Raw genomic sequence first — 13,868 nt, 5'->3', positions numbered from 1 at the left:
GAGGGTATCCAGTATAAACAGGTGAGGGAAAGGAGTGAAGGGGTGGGCAAGAGTTTGTAGGTGATAGGTGGATCCCAGTGAGAAGGGGTGATATACAGATAAAGGAGGAGAGAGTGACAATAGCATCAGAAGTTGGAGATGGTAAAGGGCCGATGCTGTATCTCAATAAAAAAAATAACTAAACAAAGAAAAATATCGCAACAAAGAGAAAATAAGCCAAATGGATTAGAAAGTAGTGAAAATCAAGAACAGCAGATACATAAGAGTAAAGGTAACTCCTAAAATGGTTGTGATGTCCTGAAGGGATGAGTTCCAGGGTCATGTCTGTTCAGATGAACTTGGACATATGGTCAGGTAGAGGAGTAAAAAAATTTGCAGTAAAATAGAAAGTAAATAATGCTGAGGACAGAAGGAAGCTGCAAAGAACTGGCGATAAGATGATGCGATACGATTTCAATAGGGTAGCACAGTGGAATATTGACAAGATGGTGCAATGGATAATGATAACCTGGCACACTGTTATGGTAACCTGAAGGTACAGTGGGCTATCAATAACATGGTGATAAGGGGTGTTGCAACTGTATAATAATTAGATTGATAAGGTAGTGCAAAGTGAGTTGATATGATGCAAAGGTGTATTATTGATGGTAGAGAATAAAAATCTGGTTTAATATCATTGGCATATCTCATGAAGTTCGCTGACTTTGCGACAGCAGTACAATAAAATGCACAATAATAGAGAGAAAACTGAATTACAGTAAGTATATATATTAAATAGGTAAATTAAATCAGTGCAAAAAAAAACAGAAATGAAAAAAGTAAAGTGTTGTTCATGGTTTCAATGTCCATTCAGAAATCAGATAGCAGAGGGGAAGACACTGATCCTGAATCACTGAACGTGTCTTCAGGCTCCTGTTCCTCGTTCCTGATGATAGAAATGGGAAGAAGGCATGCCTTGGCTGATGAGTTCCTTAACAAAGTACTCTGCCATTTTGAGGCATTGCTCCTTGAAGATGTCCTGGGTACTATGGAGGCCAGTGCCCATGATGGAGCTGACTAACTTTACAACTCTCTGCAGCTTAATTCGATCCTATGCAGTAGCAACACCACCCCCCCCCCCCACCCACCAGACAGTGATGCAGCTTGTCAGAATGCTCTCCACAATACATTTGTAAAAATTTGTGAGCGTTTTTGTTGATATACTAAAAAGTGGAGTATTGATAAGATGGTGCAATTTGATATAAAAAATGTTGGAAGTAGGTATTGATAAAACGATCAAATGGGATACTGATAGTACAATAATGTATTGATACAATTTATAAGATAGGAAGTGCTTTAGAATATTGATAAAGTCACACTGCTAAACTGATAGTGTGATTTAATATCCAGACATTTCAGGTGTTAATTCTGCTGACTAAAAATAGAAGCTTTGAATGAGGGAAACTTCAGCAGTATGGAAAATCAATGGAGTATGGTTCTTTATTAAATTACAAGATGAGTGCAGCTTACTTTCCTGATGGTAAACTGCCTTTTGGAACCACTGTAAACCACGTTTTGAAGATGTTCCTTTGATGTTTTAATGTAACCGTGACTCGCTAGGCTGTATCCCCATGGCTAAGGACAGCAGATTTAATTCTGTAAAGGACATTAATGTGGCAGGTGGGATGTTAATAACAAGCTGGTGCTTTGTGGTTACAGATACTGATATTTAAAATTCAGAATTGATTTGATCGAACGATTTTCAGTCTCTGTGTAGCAGCAGTGAGATGAAATCATAACAGGACGCTGGACTGCAAGTCCAGTGATGCAGCCACAATATTCCGCACCTAACCCATATTCACGCAAAGTTCAAACCAGCTTGGCAAGATAACAGTATAAGCTACAGTGCCAACTTTTAGATTTAATGTAATTGTAACCTTAGTAAATCATAGCAGGAATACCATGTATAGTCTAGTTTGCAAATACTGAGGTAATTGAGAGGGTATGATTCAGGTTCACAACAATTTTGTCTAGTATGAGGTAGTACAAGTCAAAAGACTGGTGCTGCCTTTATCAGATTAGAGCCAACTGTGTAAATCACAGGAAGTGATGTCAGCCAGAATATTCATCAGCACAAAACTATCCAGAGAATGGCCCCTAAAGGAGTTATATATTCCCATTGAGCAGATCAATTTCAAAAACACAAAGTTGTCAACTGACATTATCAGGTAAAAACCAGATACGGAGAGGTTCCAACAGCACTTCTGTTTAATGCCAATAATGAAGGAACTCTCTTTCGATGATGTTGGTGATGTCAGAAGATGTTACCGTGGTTCTCAGTTTATGGATTGGACTGTTGCATTTATGAGCTATAGACTTTTTCAGACTTACAGTTTTTATATTCCGTGTTTCTTGCCCGTTCCTTTTCCGTTTTGTTGTGCAAGGGGAGGAGTTTTGGGGGTTGATGGTCTTTTGAGTTCTGTTAGTTTATTTTTGCAGGGAGGGGTTCTTGTTGCCTTTTATGCAGGGAGAGGAGGGTTTAGGGGTTGATGGGGAAGCAAGTTAAAGAAGAGAAATTTTGTTAGCACCTTCCTATAGTGATCTAATGAGAAATGGTGCTCAATTATACACTCAGTGGCAACTTTATTAGGTACATCTGTACTCCTGCAAATATCTAACCAGCCAATCACGTAGCAGCAACTCCATATATAAAAACATGCAGGTATGGTTAAGAGGTTCAGTTGTTGTTCAGATCAAGCATGAAAACGGGGGAGAAGTGTGATCTAAGTGACTTTGATATTGGAATGATTGTTGGTGCCATTTGGGGTGGTTTGAGTATCTCAGAAACTGCTGATCTCCTGGGTTTTAAGTTTGCAGAGAATGGTGGGAAAAACAAAAAGACATCTAGTCTGCAGCAGTTCTTTGGGCGAAAATGCCCTATTAATGAGTGGGGTCAGAGGAGAATGGCCAAAATGGTTCAAGCTGAGGGGAAGGCCACAGTAACTCAAATAACCACATGTTACAACAGTGGAGTGCAGAAGAGCATCTCTGAATGCACAACACGTTGACCGTTGAAGTGGATGGGCTGCAGCAACAGAAGACCACAAGCAGACATTCAGTGGCTGCTTTATTAGGCACGGGAGGTGACTAATAAAAGGGCCACTGAATACATAGTGTGGTCTGCATGGTAGAATCATGCTGAAATTATTAAATTATCATCAAGACTTTGTCCTAATCCAGCCATCTGAACACTGCGGCCAAGAAGACATCTAAACACCTCTGTCTCCTCAGAAGGCTAATGGAATTTAACACATCTCTGATGACTCAGAACCAGTTTTTGTAGATGCACAACAGAAAGCATCCCACAGCTTAGTATAGCAACTGCTCTGCCCAAGACCATAAGAAACTTCAGGGAGTTGTGAACGCAGCACAGTCCACCACATAAACCAGGCTCCCCTCTGTTGACTCGGGAAAGAAGCTAACATAATCAAGGACTCCTCCCACTATTGCCATTCTCTCTTCTTCCCTTTCTTATTCGGCAGACAATACGAGAGGCTAAGGCTACATCCACACTAAACCGAATAATTTTGAAAATGCTGGTTCCGTGTAAAAACGATAGGCGTCCACACTATGCGTTTTAAAAAACATCTCTGTCCACATTGAAACAGAGATTTTGGCGAATCTCCTCCTACTGCGCATGCGCAGGACACATTTACCGAAAACAAGCGACATGTCTTGTGTCGAATCTCGCTGTGAAAGACGGTGTGTGTTTGTTCAGTTACAGACTAGAAAAACTTAAACAACGGGCAGCTGTTGGCTCTCGTGCAGGAGGACTTAAAAGTAAAAAAAAATCAAACACTGGAGCGTACGGAGGCAACCGACAGGGAGTTCACGGACAGATTGACCCGGCTGACGATGAACATTGAAAATCTGACCAACTCTGTTGCATTAATAAAGCACCTTGTTAAATGTGTAAAACATGTCTACATCGGTGTTATCTTGTACTTCCATACAATGTTATATTAGGCTGTTACACATCTATTGTCAGAGAAGTACTTGCATAAATAGGTAAACCACCTTCACACAAGCAAGGACAGAAAACAGGGCAAAGTGAGTTTATTTATTCAGTAAGTTATGGGTCAAAGTATTTGGTGAGTACATTTCTAACTCTTCTGGCTTCAAGTCTCGTTGCCGTCTGTTCTGAAATTGTTAGATGGCGTTCCAGAAAACAATGAGATGGCGCGCTGCTGTCACCATCTGTCATGATAGAGTTTTCAGATTTCTCCGGTTACCCCGTCCACACTGATCTGCCCAAGCAGCGTTTTCAAAAATACCCACCCTGGAAAGTGTTTCTGAAAAGCTCCGGTTTCGGGGGACGAAAACGCTGTTTTAGTGTGGTCGGAGGGTAAAAACGAAGAGGAAAAGCTTCGGTTATGGATTTATCCGGTGTAGTGTGGACTTAGCCTTTGTGGACAGCTTTGATTGACAGCTTTGACAGCTGTCAATTTTGATCCCACAGACAGCTTTGATCCCACATTTAACAGATTCCTGAATGGACCTCTCATATGCTAAAAGACGACCTCCCAAATTACTTCTTTGCGGCCCTTGCACTTTATTTGTCAGTCTGCATTTCCCTTTCTCTGCACTACTATATTCTGTACCTCTTTTCTTTTTTCTATCTCAGTGTAATGATGCTTGGCATTATCTGCCTGGATGGCCTGCAAAATGAAAGCTTATCGCTGAATCTTGACAAATGTGACAGTAATAAACCAATAAATCAATAATAAATAAACCAAAGACCCCAAAGTGACAAGTGAAGGAAGGGATTGGGACAATAACAAAAAGCTTGTTCAGAGATCAGGCTTTGAGTAGTGTCTATTATTATATTCTGTATCTTAGTGTGTTTTATTTTGTGCTGCATCGAATCCGGAGTAACAATTATTTCGTTCTCCTTGACACTTGTGTACTGGAAATAGCATTAAACATTAAACAATCCCGAAAAACCTAAAAGGAGGGAAAAGAGTTTGAGAAATAGAGGTCTTCAGGGAGGGATTGCACAGTTTAGGGCATTGGAAACAGAAGGCATGGCCACCAATAGAGGAGCAATCAGGCTGAGGTATAGTTAAAAGCTTAGGGTTGGAGGAGTACAGATATGTTCTAGGGCTCTTGCTCTGGAGGTGATTACTGAGGTAGGAAGGGATCGGAAAAGATGGTGAAAACCTTATAACAGAAGTGAACATAGATGTGTTCTAACATACAAATTAGGAGATGAGAAGCAGATTTTGGACAGCTTCAAGTTTGCAGAATTTATGAGAATAATCAATTCCGGGGATAATGGGAGCATAAGTGAGGGTTTCTACAGCAGGTAGGTAAGGCAGACCAGAAGTGTGTGATATCACAGAGGTGTAGATAGCTACTATTAATAAGTTATCTCTGTTCTACATCTCAACTAATTACCATTTTCCCTGCTTTCTCTAATATCCCTATTTTATCCTTCTTCCATCCTTTTATTTCATTCTACCCCTGTTCAGCATGTGGTCCTTATTTCTGCCTTTCCACTTTCCTTTCTTAATGTCAAAAACTTTGAACAGTCAGCTGTGAATTTTAATCCTCATTTAGAGAGTTTTTATTTGCAATTTACCTATACAGAATACAGTGAGAAATATTTAGAATTTTTACAATTTTATAACATTATCCTATGAATCCATTAAAAGACAATAAAGGTATAAAAACAATCACGAAGCTTTCAAAGTTCTCTCTTGAGGACCCAATTCAATATTACAGCTTTTTTGTTAAAATGCAAGAACTAATTCTTACCTCATGGGATATTAGCGGATGGAGATCTTAAATTCGTTCATTTTGGCTTAAGTAAGAAAGCCTTCATTTTAGCATCAAGCTTGCAAAAACAAGTAACACTCACAAAATACTGGAGGAACTCAGCAAAAACAAGTGGCTCTTTCTCTGCAGAACATCATTTATCACTGGGTTCTGGCTGGAAGCAACTACCCTCAGCCTTCTGCTGCTCTGCAGACCATTAATACAGCTGGCTTTAAAATAATTTGCTATCATTTGATCATCAAATTGACTTCCTTTGACAAGGGTTCCCTGAAGTAAAACCAGTCTGAACAAGCCATATTTTTAAGGTTAGAGGAAGAGTTGAGGGGGCTGGGGATGTGGTGGAGGGGAGGGAACTGCTTTAGTTTGGTTCATTAGCAAAAAGTTCAGATGCAATCTACATTCAGAGAAGCACGGATAGCAGCTAAAGGCAGGATGATAGAAAAAAAAAGTGTCTTAGGAAGTCTGAAGAAACAAAAGAGTCTATTCCATGTTTAAGTGTTTGCAAGTCAAGTGAAGGAAACATCCATTGATTTGATTCTTTTGTTTAAAGTACTTAAAGATGAGAAAGAAAAAAAAAAGTCACCCTGTCAACCATGTCACGTTTTCAAACATTTATCACAAGAACGTTCTAATTTTCCAACCGTCCTATTTCAAAGCCCTTTCATTATCTGTCCATTCATTTCAGAAGCCACATCACAGAGAAATGACGTGAGTTATTCCAGTGTTTCATTAGTATGCAGTAAAACAAAATAACTCTTATTATGTATAACTGGCCTTTATGAATGAACTGTATTCTGACAAGCCGAACATTTTGGAACAAAATTGCTTTTAAGATTCTAAATATCGATCTTCTCACAATCTTGTCAGAAACTGTACCCTTTTTGAACTGTCAGACAGTACAATTCCCTTTTTCAGAACGATAGGTCTTCTATTCCTAAAGTAATTTAAACTGCACAAAATAGTCATTTAGAATGTCGTAGAAGTCAAAACACTGATAATGGCCTCCAAATTGCCGTGCAATCAGAGAGTGACGGTTGGTCAAAGGTTTTAATTTTTTCAATTCTTCTTCATTGATCAAATATTTTCCTTTGAACAGTTTATCTAATTCTGTAGACTCTCTTGTTCCCTCCTCAAATTTTTCTTTCTTGGGAAGTAACAAGTGGGTTTTTGATCCAGGCAATCTGTCTCCATGTGCTTGATGGAATCATCAGAATGGGTTAGGTCCCTTTGCCTCTCAATCACGCCCTCCATTAAACTTCGCCAACTCTGTATGGTGTCGTTGACTGGCCTTCTGAACTGGAAGGCATTCCTTGCTTTACAGTGGAGGCAAACTAATCATTGCCAGAACAAATTGAATAACACTGTTCTCTTGTCACCATGAAAAGAGAGGCAAATGAAGAACAAGACCAATTGTAGCTAGGTACAATATGGTATAGGGATAGACTGAAAATCATGGCTCTTAAAGCCCATAGTAAAAGACAATTTAGGTAAGTTTACGTATTAAAACCAAAAGAGAACGGAAGGTTGGGCAGAAATCTGAGAAGTACCAACATATAGAAAGATTAGAATCAAATAACTTATGCACATAAGGAGACATTTGGTACATCAAAGTTAAAAGCAGAAATAGGTTATGACACTGAAGCTGGCCATTCAGTCTGCCATGTCCAAGCTTGTCAAAAGGGCTATCTATCCTAAACCCAACTAGTCTGTAGTTTTGCACTTCAAGCTTGCAAATAATACCACCATAGTGGGCAAAATCTCAAATACTGATGAGTCAGAAGGAAATAGGGAGCCAGTGACATGTTGCCATGACAACAACCTTTCCCTCAATGTCAGCCAGACAAACTGACATTGACTTCAGAAAGGGCGGTGTTGGGGGGGGGGAGGGTGGTTTCAGTGCATATGCTCCTATTTACATTAATGGTGCTGAGATCAAGATGACTGAGAGTTTCAGTTTCCTAGGAATGAATATCATCAATAGACTGTCCTGCTGCAAACCCATCAACTCCATCGCTAAGAAAAGTCATCAACGTCTGTGCTTCCTCAGGCAGCTAAGGAAATTTGGCATGTCTGCTTTGACTCTCACCAGTGTTTTTGGATACACCACAGAAAGCATCCTATCTGGATGCATCATGGCTTGGAATAGCAACTGTTCTGCCCGTAACTGCAAGGACCTGTAGAGAATTATGGACACAGCTCAGCAATCTATCTTATTATGATCTTGAACCTTACTGTCTATCTGCACTGCACTTCCTCTGTACTGTAACACTTGTTCTAACTTGTTCAGAGTTCAAAGGTCAAAGAAAGTACTTATACGTCACCACAGGTTCTTTCTCTTGTGGGCAATTCACAGCAAGTACAAAGAAACACAATAGAATCAATGAAGAGCCACGTGCAACAACACTGACAAAGAACCAGTGTGCAAAGACAACAAACTATGCAAATACAAAAAGGGAAAAAAAAGCAGTAAAAAATATTGAGAACATGAGATGGAGAGTCATTGACAGTGGAAACAGTGAGTGAAATTGAGTGAAGTCATTCCCTCTGGGTCGAGAGCCTAATGTTTGAGGGATAATAACTGTTCCTGAACCTGGTGGAGTGGGTCCCAAGGCTCCTGTGTCTCCTTGCTGGTGGCAGCCGTGAGAAGAGAGCATGGGCTGGATGGTGGAGTCCTTGATCATGGATGCTGCTTTCCTGTGACAGTGCTTCTTGCAGGTGTGCTCAGTGGTGGGGAGGGCTTTACCTGTGATGGACTGGCCGATCCACTACCTTATGTCGGCTTTTCCATTCTTGGGCATTGGTGTTTCTATGCCAGGCTGTGATGCAAACTGTTGGTATACTCTCCACTGTTCATCCATAGAAGTTTGTCAAAGTATTAGATGTAGGGGCACTGTTGCCTTTTCTTTGTAAGATCCCATGAAATGACAACGCAGAGGAATTTAAAGTTGCTGACCCTCCCCACTTCTGATCCTCTGATGAGGTGGACCTCCAGTTTCCTCCTCCTGTAGTCAATAATTCGTTCTTTGGTTTTGCTGACATTTAGCCCAATGAGTTTATCTGCATGAATGACTTGCAAGACAAGCTTTTCCCTCTCCTTCAGTATATGTACCTTTCAAACGTGACTGAGGGTTCCTGTTTCTATAATCCTTCCAAGCAATGAGATTTGGATGCCTCCCAACTTCAAGGTGAAGAAAGGTTTTCTTTTTTCCTTTCTAGTCCTCCTATCAATTACTACAAATGAGACCATAAGACATAGGAGTAGAATTAGGCCATTAGGCCCATCAAGTCTGTTTCACCATTGATGTCCTCTGGTTTTTGCCCTTCTGTGAAAGGAAATAAATTCTTCCTATTTACTTATCTCATAATGCCACACATCTTATTTAAGTGCTCTCAACACATTCTGTTGCAAGGAAAACAACCTCAGCCTATCAAATGTTCCTCATACTTGTAATTTTCTAAGTCTTGTAAGTCTCCTCTGCACCTTGCCCAGTTTAATCACATCATTCCTGGAATGTGATCAGCCGTTCTCAAGCTGCAGCTTCACTGATGCTGAATACATTTTTAGCATAATTTCCCTGGTCTGAGAGCCTATGCCTTAGTTAATAAATCAGTTATGAATATTCAAATAGATTATTGAACTTTCTGACTCTTATTAAGGATTTGTGGCCATAAACTCCTTACATATTCTCTTCCCTACTGGACTACTTAAGACCATAAGACATAGGGGCAGAATTAGGCCATTCCGCCCATTGAGTTTGCTCTGCCATTCCATCATGGCTGATCCTGGATCCCACTCAACCCCATACACCTGCCTGCTTGCCATATCCTTTGATGCCTAGACCAATCAGGAAACAATTAACTTCTGCTTTAAATATACGTAAGGCCTTGGCCTCCACCGCAGTCTGTGGCAGAGCATTCCATAGAGTTAGTACTCGCTGACTAAAAACAATCCTCCTAACCTTTATTCTAAAGGGTCGCCCATCAATTTTGAGGTGGTGCATTCTAGTTCTGGATGCCCCCACCATAGGAAACATCCTCTCCACATTCTGAATGGTGCATGGCAAGGTACTCAATCTGCTGATCTACCCAAGGCCACCAGACAGAGCTTTGAGCCAATGCTTTCCATTTGACCATGGCTAGATGACCCCAGCATGTAGCTTTTCCAACACTTCATCTCTTAGTGTGGTTGTGAAACACCCTTTATCCCACTATAAGGCAACCCCTGTCAAGGGCAAGTTCATCCCGCTGCTGGTAAAAATGGGGAGCTGGAATTTCTGCGGCACGTTTCAGCCATTTTGCGTTGCCGTGTAGACCTGAGACCATGTGGGATCTTTTCTGGTTTCCCTTTGGATCATCTTCGCTGTAGTAGGGAGCCTTTCAATTTGCATCCAGGAGAATACATCAAGGGGCAGGTCCTCTTTTGCAAATTTTTTTTCCATTATTTCCTTTTCTCAAGGTAAACCAGACAATCCACCAGCCCTCTGAACCCCACCGCCCAGCAACCCCAGGTTCAATCCTAGGCCAATCATAGGACAAATTACAATTACTGATTAACTTACCCACTGGTACATCTTGGGAAGAAACCCAAGCACCCAGACGAATCACGGAGTGAACATACAAATTCCGTAAGGCAGCGGCAGGATGTTATAATTTTGTTCACACTCGCTTTCATTCCTGACTGTACCTCAATTGTGCAATCAACTGCTCTTTTAAATGTCAGGAGCCATTTTTTGAATGGTTTCTTGGAAGATTCTACAAATTAAATGATCTCTCTGTGATTCATTAAGTGCATCACTGTACTGACAATGCTCAGACTACTTCTTCAACTCACCCACATTCGCTGAAATGGACTCCCCTTCCTTTTGATTCCATCTATGAAACTTAAGCATTCTACAATCAAACCACTGTAGTTTTGGTTCTAAATATTCCTGCATTTCTTTCACGATACTGTATTAGCTAAGCTCATTATGTGTGGTTTAGTTGGAGCAGTCAAACTTCTAAGCAAACTGTATGCTCTTCCACCAATAACACTCAGCAAAGCTGGCGTTCATTTCTTATTAGCTATCCCAATTGCTTTAAAATACTGCTCAATTCACTCAGTATACATTTTACAGTTATTTCTTGTGCAATCAAATGCATCTATCTCTTCAATGTAGCCAGCCGTTTCTGCTTTTTATTTATTTATTATTATCAACTGTTACTCACTGTTTTTGAACCCATGAATTCATCCATTTTTTTGCCTTTTTTAAAAAACTTGCTACGGTTTTTTTTACTTGAACATCTCACTGCACTTCAACAATTAGGTCGCGCCTTGGGTTTGTTTAAAACTTTCTTGTTGCAATTGTTACGTTTTATATTTCAGTAACACAAAACTAATTGAAAGAAAAAGACGGGAGCCCGGAAGAACGTGTATACTTCACTTTCACTTTAGCGAAATTTGTGGTGGCGGAGTGACATACACCATTCACATACTTTCACATGTAACCTGTAATGAATTATATAAGCAAGAAAGAATGCTTAATTAAACAATATATTTCCAATACTTCTGAGATGTTAAATACACAATTCCTCCAGCCACAAAAAAAAAACCCCATCAATTGTTGCCATTGAGTTGATTCTCATCCACTCAGTTTGAAACTCCCTAGGCTTTCGTTCTTTTTTTGATCAGGCTCCCATGCGATACCTTGTTTGAAGCCTCGCTGAATTTCATGTGGTCAAATGCACAGCCTTCATTAACATTTCATGTTTCCTCTTCAAAGGTTCTAATTAGTCAGACAACACATGCCCTTAACAAATCTGTACTGACTGCCCCTGATTAATTTGTGGTGACACTGTCCTATAGAATGAATTTCTGTAAACTGCCAGGTTTTGTAGAGCAATCCAGCCAGTCCCACTCCCCATCATTTCCCGTAGTCTTGTAATTTTGTTTTCATTTTCGACGATTTATCCAGTGTCATTCTGAAAGTTGGAATTGAATTCACATGCACCACACTTTCAGACTATGCATTTTTGAGATTACAGCTTCCTGCTGCAAAAAACCCCCCCACCTAATCCTCATGTCACCATTGGATTTGCCAATGAAGATCTGCTGCTTCCAGTTCTCAATCCTCTGCTAATGGGAACAGTTTACCTCTATCCACCCTCTGAAAACCTATTATGAATCTTGTCACCTCTAACAAATCTGCTCTCAGCCTTCCTGATCCAAAGTGAGTCCTCCAGGTTCTCTAGTTTATGCTTGTAATTGAAATCTCAAATTCTTGTTGGTATTCTCAGTAATCTTCCCTGTACCCTCTCCAGGGGTTTGATTGCTTTGTTCCACTAGATGGGAAGGAAAGACTCACATCTCTATGGCATCTTTCAGAGTTCGACACACGTCTTTTCTCTAGCTTACCTCTGCAGGAAAAACAGCATGCGCTTGTATTATTATTGTCAAACAGTGAAAAGCTTTCTTTTGCATGCCATCCATATAGATCAAATCACATCAGTTCTACTTTGTCTACTGATAATGTGAAATGATCTGTATAGGTGGCATGTAAAAGAAAGCTTGTCACTGTACCTTGCTACATATGACCATAATAAATCCATTAACAATTACACAGCAAGTTGTACTTTTACAATCTGATAACCTGCCCTCAGGAGCTGTGGCAGAAGTAGATGTTGGTCAGCATATTGGGAATACCTCTCCTGCTCTTCTCTGAGATGTTGCCATGTGACCTTTTCTATCTGATTGAGAGCAGAAAATGGCCAACAGTTTGACATCCCAGTTGTAAGAGATATTCTGGCCGGTACTGCACTCATACAGGATTGTACTGGAGTGCTAGCCAGACTTTTTGGCGTATGTCCCACAGCTTTATGATTCAAAGATTGTTGCCAGCTAAACCCCAGCTGATGCATGAGTTGACTTGATCATTTCTGAACCAATCTGAAATTCATGAAGAGGCAGAAAACCACACGGAGAGTTGGCTATAATCACTTACTACTAATTTTGTTGGCAACTTTTGATGGGTTAAAATTTGGCTAGATCTAGCTCCTTAATAAGAGCACAAAAATAGTAGTAGCTAACATCAACATTATTTCTTGGAACAACTATTGACTTATGTTTGTGTTTGGTACAAAAACTTAGCAAGATGGTTGTTTATACCACCAGTGTACCTCTGTCTCCTCCCAGGAACTAAATTTTTTTAAATTGGAGTTATTTTTCTTATTGAAAGCAATTTCTTTTTCAAGTAACATTCAAGCTAAATAATGGCTGAAATGTATTTGCTGTTTCAACCACTGAATTGAGTCTAGCATGGATAGGTACTCGACGTCAAGGAGTTGGTCAAAGGGCCAGTTTCAGTGTGGCACTGCCATTCTATGACTCTGAGGTACTTGATGGACTTCACGGATATGTTGGGCCTAAGGGACAGCTTCTGTGCTGCATAATTCCATGACTCTTGGTCCCATAGATCTGAGGGAGAAGTTCATATGCTGGGGTGGGGAAAGATGAAACTATGGCTCAAAGGATACCAGGAACTTGGGATTCAATTGAGACTAGTTAGGCTGCTGATCTATTCCAGCTCTGAAGAAAGTGTCAGTGAATATTTAACCTGCTACATCTCCCAATCCCCAAGTCAGCTGTCACTTCCAGTAATCTGGTTGATCGCATTCCTGTCCTAGGGAAAAAATCCACATACCATTATAATTAGTAATCAAATTATCACCCTTTTGTTCAGTGGAAGGGAGTTCTACTCTCTCTCTTGCTCTCTCCTTCTCTTTCCCTCTCCATCTTCACCCTTCCTCTTTCTCCCTTTCTCAGTCTCTCCCCTCCTCTCTCTCCCATTTTCTCTCCCTCTCTCCCTCACTCTTTCTCTCCCTTTCCCTCTCCTACAGATAGTTTCCCTGAATCCGAATTCCTCAAATAATCACCTTTTAACCTTTTTATATCCCTAGGAATGCAAACCTACTTTATGTACAGTATCTGTGCACACAACTCAACAACTTGGGAGCCCCTTAAGATGCAGGTGAATCTGAAAGATGTAACTGTCAGCACTGGATCTTCTCACACAAGT

At 40.4% G+C, this 13,868-nt stretch overlaps 1 protein-coding gene across 3 annotated transcripts in view; it reads right to left on the bottom strand.

The window, feature by feature from the left end:
• Nucleotides 1-13,868, bottom strand: part of LOC140713771 (cadherin-20-like) — a 183,597-nt gene that overhangs the window by 90,115 nt on the left and 79,614 nt on the right. The window contains exon 1 of one of the 3 annotated variants that reach the window (XM_073024278.1): nt 5,797-5,908. The exons of the other annotated variants lie outside the window; for them this stretch is intronic. The gene's annotated coding sequence lies outside the window, so the exon portion shown is untranslated. Of the gene's footprint in view, nt 1-5,796; nt 5,909-13,868 lie in introns of those variants that run through there. 3 annotated transcript variants of the gene reach the window in all.

The sequence above is a fragment of the Hemitrygon akajei genome, chromosome 20 (genome assembly GCF_048418815.1).
Source record: "Hemitrygon akajei chromosome 20, sHemAka1.3, whole genome shotgun sequence".
Taxonomy (NCBI): Eukaryota; Metazoa; Chordata; class Chondrichthyes; order Myliobatiformes; family Dasyatidae; genus Hemitrygon; species Hemitrygon akajei.
The sequence above is the reverse complement of the archived record's forward strand: the minus strand, read 5'-3'. Positions and strand labels throughout refer to the sequence as shown.